We start from the raw sequence: 10,917 nt of genomic DNA, 5'->3' as shown, positions 1-10,917 counted from the left end.
CAGAGGAAAGCCTGTCTCCACAAGCATCTCAGGTACGGCGGCCATCTACAAGATGTAGAGGAGAGAGTTAGAAAGTTTTTAGTGGGTGCAGAATCTCACGTTAAGGTCTATGTGCACTAGTCGTCGCGGCTTTCGTCTATGCTACCTAATGCTCCCTATAGTCAGGATGGCTCTGATACCAGCTCTGTGGGGACCCCGACTTACGGGTCGAGATCGCCGTGCTCAGTTATCCCAAAGATCAATGCTCATCGAAGAGAGATACCAAATAAAAGAGTCTTCCATCCAAGTACCGATTATTACAACACATGACCGAATGGTCAAGTTCACAAGGCAGGGCCAAAGTCCAAATCATTGTGATACAACTAGTAGTAGAAATCATAGGGGCTAAGCGGGTGCCCATGCCATCAAGCCTACACCGACAGGCATTCTAATTCGGAAACATCCTAGTTCGCAGGGGCGTCTCCGAAGACGTACTCTGCTCCAAACTCTGGTCCCTCCATATCTGGAGAATAACATAACCAGTGGCAAGCCAATGAGTACTTTGAATTTACTCGCAAACAGCCCATGTTATGAACAATGAAAGTGAAGGATAACAATATCATGCATCTTTGGTGGATTTCATCGGGGTGGAATGATCATGAATATGCATCAAGTTAAAGAATTACTTTTGAAGAACAGGTTGCAAATATCAATATATTAGTCGAGGGACGAGCCATCCGTGCTCACCCTATATGCCAAGTCACCAAACTTGGTCATATCATTACTTTCATAACAACACGTTTTTAACACAACACACACACTTGGTTTATGCGGAAACAGCTGGACGTAGTTTAAGCAGGATTACCCAACTGTCCTTGACCGTGGACACGGCTATTCGAATAGTTTTACACTCTGCAGAGGTAGTACGCTGGACCCACGAGATCCGGGAAACTTCCGTGTCATCCACGACTCGCGGTATATAACATACCTGACGTAAGTACCCGATCAATGCCTTTCCCCTGACGATATTAGACAAAGAGGTCCACTCGATTGGTACCCAGCCCACATGTTGTCTGTCTTACGAGCACCGACTCTGGACAGTACCAACCATGTGGGGACCAACGGTGTGACTAGAACTCATAAAAATGGCATAGTCGTCCTACCTGGCATGACCCCATCACGATAGTCACCACACATCACTCCTGCCACTAGTAATGTGTCTCTTTGCTAGCAATGACTAGAGTAATTAACATAGCCCCGTCCCATAAGGGGTAACATGGTCGTACTGGTAAGGTTGGGACGGTCGACACATCATAAATCTAATCCCATTTCCGAAACCATACTCACTCAAAGTACCCGGTGCACCACTTCACCAAAAGTGGACACCTAACTCATCATCACCCTCGGTCATTAGTGGCACCCGACGGGGTTTTCATAAACTCTTTCGTTTATGTCATCAACATGCTCATGATAATACTACTTCTAACTTTACTTGTCAATATGATATTAGCATGACCCTCAAGGGGTAGGATCAAGCTCAATGCATGTGCTCCGGGGGAGCCATCGTTAAAATCATATCAAATGATTACCGGCACTTATGATCATATTCAACGGAAATACTTGCTATCTAAACATGCAAAGTAACATATGCTCAGTCATGGTCAAAGGGTTGCTTGCCTTGGTCAGCTAGGTATCCGCGGTCTTCGAGGTCTTCCGCTCTGATTCCCTAGTCACACCGATTTTCTATCGTCGATAAAACAATAAATAAGAAATAGCTCACATAGAAACATATCAAAAAGTCATTTAAAAAAATGTTCTTTATTACTGATAAATCTAAGCTGTCATTTTGAAAAATATTTGCCTCAAATTCTCTTGAAGGAACATTTTTAAAATTAACCAAACAGAATCAAAACTATTCCAATTTATTCCTTTTTATTATTGTAAAACAGAATAGTTGTAGGAAAATTCATGCAATCATATTATTAAATACTACATATTTTTAGAAGAATAATAGTGGAAAATTATATTTTTGCACTGGCTAAATGTTTTTATAAAAATCTTTGAAATCAGATTTTTTTAAATAAAGAAAAATGGGCCAAGCCCCTGGCCTGGCTCGGCCTTGTGTTGGGCTGGCCCAAGGCCAGCCGACAGCGTGCCAAGGCGCACGCGCCGTCAGGTTTGAACCTAACGTGCGGGGCCTTGCGGTTAGTGGCTGTGGAAAGCGCTGGGGAGGAGGCTGGGCCACCGACAGGTGGGGCACACCTGTCGGGGTCGTCTCCTACCTCTGGCAGAGAGGAGGAGGAGCATGTCGGCGAGGCTGCAGATGCTCTCAGGCCCCAACAAGGACTGGAATGGGTTCGCCGTGACGTTGCCTACCTACTGGTGGTCGGAACAACGTCGGAGAGGCAGGGGTTCACCGGCACCGAGGAGGCCGTGAAGGAGGAGTTTCGGGAGGTGGTCGAGGAGGTGTCTAGAAACACGGAAATGGTCGGGCGAGTTGGGGGAAAGCTTCCTGGAGTTGAGGGGATCAGTTTGGTGGGTCGGGGGGCGTAGGAGTCGTCATGTAGCTGGAGATCAATCGGAGCTCCGAGGCGGAGGGGCTTCGGTCGATCTCGAGCACCAGGGCTCTACTCGTTGCTGGGGTGTCTACGGAGGTGCTATTGGTCGTGGTGATGCTATCTGAGGGGTGCAGGAGCGAGGGGGAGGGCTAATTTTAGGCTCGCGAAGGTGAGCTGATTCGGGAGCGTCGGTGACTCACCGTGGTGTGCATGGGGGTGCAGAGAGGGGCTGGGGTTGAAACCACAGTCTCAGGACATGGTTTTGGACTTCCAGAACCATCTACTGCAGAGGGAGAGAGGGAGGAGTCGAGCATCCGTGGCAACGCAACCTTGGCCGGTTCTGGTGCCGCGGGCACGCGTATCACGAGCTCTAATGCGGGGGAGGAGGGGCCTTGAGGGCTGCTCGATGCAGAGGGGTTGTCTGGGAAGAGGTTGGACACCTCGGGGAAGGCTGGAACTGGCCGAGAGCGTCGCCCCCACCTTGGTGGCTGACTGTAGCGCGCTCAGAGCACTATTTTGGCATGCCACAGCATGCTGGTGCGCTCTGAGGCACTTTGGACGTGTCTAGCATGTCCTGGCACTAGCTGGGAGTGTGGCTAGCCGTTTGGGTCTCGTGGGAGCTTTGGCTTGTCAAAGGAGACAAGAAATGCTAGTGCAGTCAGCCTTGAGGTGAAGCCTAAATTGGAGTTTTTGGCCTTTCCACTTTGAACCAGTGAGGGGCTAGTTGACTGGGGTTAGATATGGATACTGGCCACCTAATATTTGAGTTTGGAGCAAAGGGGTTGGGTTTAGCTGTGGCTAAGGTGACTTTTCCCTATCTGTCAGAGGGTGCTCGACAGTGGTTTGAGGGGGTTGCACCCCACCACTGGTGCTGCAACTTAACAAGTTTGGGTTTGGTGCTAAAACATGGGGTTTCTACAAGTTTGAGCTCCATTGGACAAGTTTAGCTTTGTAAACTTGAAACAGTTCAATTTTACCAGATATGTCCCTTCCAAAGACAGTGTGGGCAAACTAAATCCCACAAATCCCATTTTTGGTGTGGAACCCTCATTTGAGGTATTAGGCACTCCTGCAAAGTTTCAGCTTCATTGGATAAACTTTGCAATGTAGAGTTGCTCTAACATCAATCTGGACAAAAGGGGTTTTGGGGTTATTTGGGGTCCTTAGTCACCTTGGACCAAGGGGAAACTTTATGTGGACACCAAATATGGCTTAGGGATACTACTGGAATTTTCTAGGAGTTTATTGAGAATATTTCCTTTGGAAATAATTCAAAAGGTCAAAACAGACAGAAATGGCTTCTAGGTTTTTATTCAAGTAATTATAATATAAAATAGGGTTTAAAATCTTATGTATGGAAAATATATGTCCTTCTGATCATCTGCAAATTTAATCAGATTTTTCTAAGGCAGAAAAGTATTTTTCCATGTAGGAATACCAATTCTGGCCTCAGAAATGGACATGCAATTTAATTAGGAAACTAATTATAAAAATAATTATTTTGTAGTTTTAAGGCAATAAAATGAAGTTAAAATCAGATCACCAACTTTGGGTAGAAACACTTCTTACCATCAAGGGCATGTAGTGCAACTCAAAGTAGGGTTTTACCTTAATCAGAAACATGTAAAGGTTTTTGGAAATAAATCAGTATTATGAAATGGGGATTTTCATCACATGATCAAACACACAAGCATACAATTACAATCATGGCACTCACATCATTAGTTTTGAAAAAGTTTTAACAAGCTCAGATTTTGCATTACAAAGAAGTGGTAGTAAAAATAGGGTGTGACACAAGGCGAGGAAAACATTCAAGCATTCAATTATTACAAACCGTGACCAAGTTCATAAAAACGCAAATAAGTTCAATGCCTCCTTGAGGCATGATGTGCATTGCAGGAAAGTAATAGGGACAAGAAAACAGGAGGAGCCGCCGTCGGTCGCCCCCTCCACGGGGGGCTAGTCGTCGACGTCAGAGGCATCGTCTTCCCCATCGTCGACTCCAAGGACACGTGGAGACGAAGGAGCTGCGACGCGAGCGAACCTCCTCACCAACGCCTCCACAGGGCCCTTCACCGCCTCCGCACGATCACGAAGCTTAGATCGAATTCGGCGTCGCGAAGATGAAGGTGGCTGAAGACACGAGTCGCAGCCACGAAGAAGAGGTCGCGGCACTCGATGTCCAAGATCTTGTCCACCTGCACGACGGCAATCTCCAGCGCCGTTACGAGCCCCTTCACGAGCGTGGCAAAGACATCCTCTAGGGGTGGCCAGAGGTTCATCGAACTCGTCCCGGCAGAGGGAGCGGAGCGCCGTGCGAAGCCTGAGCTCAACGTCAGGGAAGGAGGCCAGCTCGGCGGTTTTCCCCTCCTCAGCCGCGGCGAGAGCTTTCTCGTGGGCGTCAAGGAGGGCCTTCCTCGAGGCGGCCTCGATCTCCTGCTCTTCCAAGCGCGCCTACTTCATGCTCAGGCTGCTCTCCTCCTGGGACATCTCTTCCTCCCGGGCGGCGAGCATGGTCTTGCGGGATTAAGCTCCTCCCCCTACAGGCGACGCTGCTCGGCCAGCTTGGTTAGTCCTCCTTCAAGGAGTTGAGGTGGGTTTCCACCTCTTCACAGCGTTCGACAGCCGCCTTACCCTCCTTCAGTGCTTTCTCATGCAAGGCACTGGTGGCCTCGGCCTCCCTCTCGGCCTTCCCCTTCTCGTCGGCGATATTGCTCAAGGCGGTGAATGTCGCGTTCCAGATACCTTGGGTGAACACCGAGGTCTTCTGGACCTCCTCCTGAAGAGCCTCCAGCGCACGCGCGGGTGGTGTCGCCAGAGGGGCAGTGCCGTGAAGAACACGGGGGCCCCGAAGAATGCTCAGTGATCGCGAGCAATGACGCTTGAGGAGCTTGAGGGCCCTCGTCGGCCTGCCCCCCATGCAACGGCGTCCCCACGATCACTTCTGCATGCTTTGGGGGCTCGTGGGGCTCGACAACCAAGGCCAGGGAGACGGCCCCACGAGCATCCCCTTCCCCACCTGCAGATGGTAGTGCGCCAATGAGAGTAGGTGGGGCGTTGGGAGTCGCCTTCGGCTTGACGACCGTCTTGTTCCTCTTCGCCACCAGCGAGACAACATCCATGGACGACAAGTAAAGGGGGGATCAGCCAAGCGCGGAAAATAGACGTGCAGGGCGTGCCCAGGCAAGTAGCTTACACTTCAACATCGCACCATATCTTCTTCCTCTTTGCATTCGCAACAGCACAGGTGACAGGCCCCCCATGGAGGGAGGCGAGCTCGGCGGCATGGTACCCCCCCCTCGCCGACAGAGGTGGGGTGCATCGAGAATGGCTCAGCCCTGAGCTTCCGGGAAGCAAGCACGCACGCGGACCGCATTGCAAGAAGGGTCGATGCGGGCCCCCTGCAGGCACTGGCCATGTGCGAGGAGGCCCCCACTCGTTGAAGACAGGCATCGCAGCGACCAGGTCAGCCCGGTCGTCACGATGGTATAATGGACCTAGGGCCTCGGGAAGGTCGCCAGGGTCGCCGCCCAGCAAGATCGCCATGACCCTGCTCAGGTCCTGTATGGGAGGTTCTGGGTCCGGAGCCGGAGCTCGTCCTCGCCAGCCCGATACGCCAACAGGGGCTTGGAGTGTGCGTGGAGAGGCGCCAGGCGTTGCACCAGGAACTCCTTCACTATCATTTCTCCGGTCAGCCTCTTGGCGCTGATGTTGCGGGAAAAGCGCTCCAGCACGGGCACAACCCGAGGGACGGAGAGCTTCGCCGAGCTCCACGCGGAGGTCTTCTCCAGCAACTCCTTCGGCTCCTCCAACCGAGGGGTGGCATCGTTAAGGCACATAAGGACTTAGTGGTGCGTGAAGTTATCCACCTTCTTCCCGACCTTCAAGAGCACGTTGCCACTCTAGGCTTCCATGAAGGAGACACACGCCGACAAATGAGCACCGTCGTGCATGCGCAAGATGCAGAAGTGGCGGAGGAGGGCAACCGAAGGCTGCACACCCACGAAAGCCTCACAGTTGAAAGCAAAGACATACAGAAGCAAGATGGAGTTGGGCTGGAGATGAAGGGCTTGGATCCCATATTGGTCCAAGACAACGGTTTAGAACTCGGAGAAAAGCGGCACCAGCCCAGCGTAAATACCGTGAAGGAAGAAGGGGTATATCGCCCGGGATGCGGGTCGCTCCTCTATGGCGCCAGGCCATATCACGGTTCGCCCATGCTCGTTGGACTCGATCGTGGTCCATGGAAGCACGAGGACGAGATTGTTGTCCTGTGAGAGGGTGCAGTCCAGGAGCAGAGAAGTCACGGCCGGACCATGCCCCTTGGGTTTTTTGCTTGCTGCCGGGCGCCATTGTTGAACTGGCAAGGAACTATGTCGCGCTGGATGTGGGAGGTGCCAGTTGGAGTCAGAGACCAAAGAGGAAGGGCGAGTACGGAAGAAGGAAAGCAATGAGGCACCGAAGGTACAAGCAAGGCACCTAATAAGGGGGCAGAGACAGAGAACACGGAGGACCCGACACCAGCCGCGTGACATGTGCCGGCCTGGCCTAGAGGCATTTCAGGGCCCAGGGCGCCTCATGCTGCCCCCCTAGGCTCCGCCCCGATGCCAACCCGAGCACTCCGCGGGCCCAGGGGTTACTGTCGGCGTTCTGGGAATGGGGGTACCCAGACGTGCATGCGTGTTGCCCAAGGCGGGCCCACCTCATCGGAATAAACCAACGGGCTCGGAACCATTCACGGTATGGCCCTCGTGAGGGGCCAAACCTGACGAGGAGGAGCAGCGTCAAGAACCGCAAGGGGCTCCTCAGGACCCCTCCGGAGTGGCGGATATTCCGAGGCAAGGGTGACGCCACGAAAGGACAAGCAATCAGCAGAAGCGGAAGGAGGCGGAAGCGTACAAGGGTTCCAAAGGCATCTTCCAAAGGTTTCCCTTATGGTGCAACGAAGCCGTTGCCGCATGCCAGTAGGGCAAACGTCATCCTCGGGACAGTCCCTGCAGCGCGGACAGTTACTTTGCAGGCGATGACCACCTTTGGGAAGGGGGGCATGTTCGCGTGTTCCCGTTCAAAATTGGCGACTGTGGGATCCCTTCCCGTCGAAGCTAAGAGAGCAGAGGACCCGGGCCTCCGCTATAAATTGAGAGGGTAGAACACTTGGTAGGGGAGAGTTCATTCGAACCGTAGGGCAATACACCTAGCCACTTGGCCTCCGGAGGATCGAGAGCACTGTACCAATTCATCCACCACCTCCAAGAGAGGCAATCCACCAAAAGCAGGAGTGGGGTTTTACGCTTCGCAGGTGCCCGAAACTGGGTAAACTGTTGTGTTATGTGCTACCGTAAGCTATTGTGTTCTATGCAACCATCGCCATGAAGTGAGTCCCTCGTTGTTTCCATCGAGTAGTCGGTTAGGCGAGGCTAAGCAGGGAGAGATCTTCATGCACGCCATCAAGTGAATCCTTATGGTATTGCGGAGCCCGAAATCTGACAGGTGCATACCACATGAAGTCAACGAGCAGGGCACTGCGGAGTGGACCGCGCATCGGTCACTACATCCCGAGGTGACAACGCGCGGGCTGGGGTGACGGGGGGAAGACCTCGGGGCGGCGAGCAGGTCGGTGCGACGGCAGAAAGACCTCCGGTGGCAGCGAGAACCGCGTGTCGGAGCACTACATCCCGGAGGGGCATTGTAGCGGTGGCTTGTGTGTCGTGGGGAGCGTGCCTCACGCCACTACGACCCAAAGGGAAGACATAGTGGCAACATGCGATTTGGTTAAGTCGTGGTGAGAACTAGGGGGCGGTGGCACAGCGGCCTAAAGAAAAACAATTCTTCAAAGTTTTGGATGAATTGTTTGAAATTGACGATTTTTGATTAGGATTAGGAAACATTTGAAGATTTAGATCAAATTTGAAACAAAATCCCTTCGGTAACACCTCTAAGAGGAAATAAGTTAATTATACGATACATTTTGCTTATGCCCATAAAAAACGTTTCGGGTATAGGCATGCACTCTTATAGTGCCTCATAACAGAGATTAAAGAAGCATATTGTTGGCCGCTGAAAATAACCCAATAGGTCGGAGTTGCGGTAATATAAAAATCAAAACACTTGAAGCATATAGCTATAAACTACCTTATTGTTTCGCGGAGAGAAGGTTCACTAACATGAGACAGTGTTGTAAGTTCATTTGGCTCATTGAACTTCAGCCACAAGTTACGCCACAAAGCAGAAGAGACCTATTGATCTGAAAGTGATACAAATTTTTCAAGCTACTCGTATTAGAGAGGAATCCTCCCCCCGTACATACGTATTATGATCATTCCCCTATAGCCCAGCCTATGCCATGCTATTCAAAAACATATATTACTACTAGATATTTTGTTGGTCTCTTTATTGTCCCATTGAATTGTGCATCTATAATCCAAGTCATGCCGTTTTGCAACACATGCATGCAAGATACAATCGAACAATCACTACTTGTATTCAGATGATTTTCAAAAGGAAAATACTGATGGTCGTCCATGATGTATGGTCGTGTCATAAATAGATCATTACTCCCTCCGTTCCTAAATACAAGACCTTTCAGAGATTTCACTATAGACTAGATACGGAGCAAAATGAATGAATCTATATTTTAAAATATGACTACATAGTGGAACCTCTAAAAGGTCTTATATTTAGGGACAGAGGGAGTAGAATTTTAGCCGGAATGACCTGGTGTATGCATTCCTCGTCACATTTACTTGCACCATGGAAAATAAATCTTTCTAGCCAGTCACTTGTCACCAATATGTGCTTGTGTAAAAACAAGGAGGAATGGCTACCGTGTACCCAGATCAACATGCATGACTTACAACATGACATGCATATGCCCCTACCTTTTCATTAGGTTTGTAAGAAAAAAAGGGAAAAAAGAACAATGCCAATTTTATAAAACTGTGGGGAGTTCCTAAGAAGTGCATTAAAAAAGAAGGACTTAGCTATATTGCTAGAGCTAGTGGTTTGGTGATGCCTTTCTAGATGGATAATGTCGCTGAAAAAATACAATTTTTACTTTTGCAATTGTAAAAAATTCAAGGTTCTCGGAAACTATCTTAGTAATTACTTACTTATTAAGCACCGAGATTGAGATTAGGTGACCCGTATACATGGTGTCCGGGGCATCGACGATGCAAAAGTAGATGCCGAGGATGTGGCTGATGTCTTGTTGGCACCATCGTGACTTCGACTTGGATTTATGACTTATCTACACTAGCGATATCGGCATGGCCATGGCCTCACCAAGCCCAAGGAGACGGTGGCCAAGGAAACCGTAGGTTCCGAGTGTAGGTGTCAGGCCTTATTCTTCCATGCAAACTCCTTCTCACCTAGACCAGAAGGTGAAGTACAGTGTTTTACCTTATGTACTCCAAGGATGGTAAAGCAACGTTAACACCCGACGACGGTCGTACGTTTACATGATACATGGTGTGAAGGACGGACGAGGAGCCCTAAGGAGTCCTACACCTTAATTAGGAGCCTTGTCTTGTACTAGAGAGATGAGAGGACAGGGATGGATGACATAAAAATGTTGCTAATACATGATTTTCTTGAAGAGGAACAAACAAATAATCAACAAAGTTGTATCGATAATTTCACAATCACAAGACTAAGTGCGATTGCCTCAGTGGCCGTGGGAAATTATAGATGGCCAATTTTTTTTAATTTTTTGCCCATCGTTATTTCGGATGGTTGGCTTTTCCGGCATATATTTCCTAGGAAAAAGGTCTAATTTATGTGGTTTCCTGGTGTTTTCCATTTCTTCTTTTAGAATACGCAAAACACTTACATGATTTTTCAAGAAAACATGTGAATTTCAAGGTTAGTCTTTTACATATATATGAACATTTTCTAAAAAATGCACAAGCACTTACATGGATGTTTCTCTAGAATATGCATGCCTTATTGGTCTTGAATGTAGACGGATTGTTTTACACATCCTAAAGATCCCAATCCTTATTGCATGGAGATAAAATAGGAGAATATGCACTATGGGCATTAAAAAGGAACATTTCCATACAAAGAAACTTCATTATTACATAGCCAAATCAAATGAAAATAATTATACATAAGTAAAGTCGACAAGAGAAACTGAGTCGCTGGAAGAAGCATGTCATCATAATACAAAAGATATTACTTTAACAAAGAAACAAAAAATGGGATGCAACCACGACAATTTAAATAAACAAAACATTTTTAGACACCATAACAACAGCGACACCTATAGACGGAAGGGTGCACACTCACGGTGTCCCAGCTTTCTCGTTGAGGGCATTGGCACGTTCTAAGTACGTTTGAGCTTCATTCTTGAGGAGGACAACCTTTTCGGGCGGGGCAGCAG

This window comes from Hordeum vulgare, chromosome 5H (assembly GCF_904849725.1).
Source record: "Hordeum vulgare subsp. vulgare chromosome 5H, MorexV3_pseudomolecules_assembly, whole genome shotgun sequence".
NCBI classification, from domain to species: domain Eukaryota; kingdom Viridiplantae; phylum Streptophyta; class Magnoliopsida; order Poales; family Poaceae; genus Hordeum; species Hordeum vulgare.
This window is presented reverse-complemented; position numbering follows the sequence as displayed.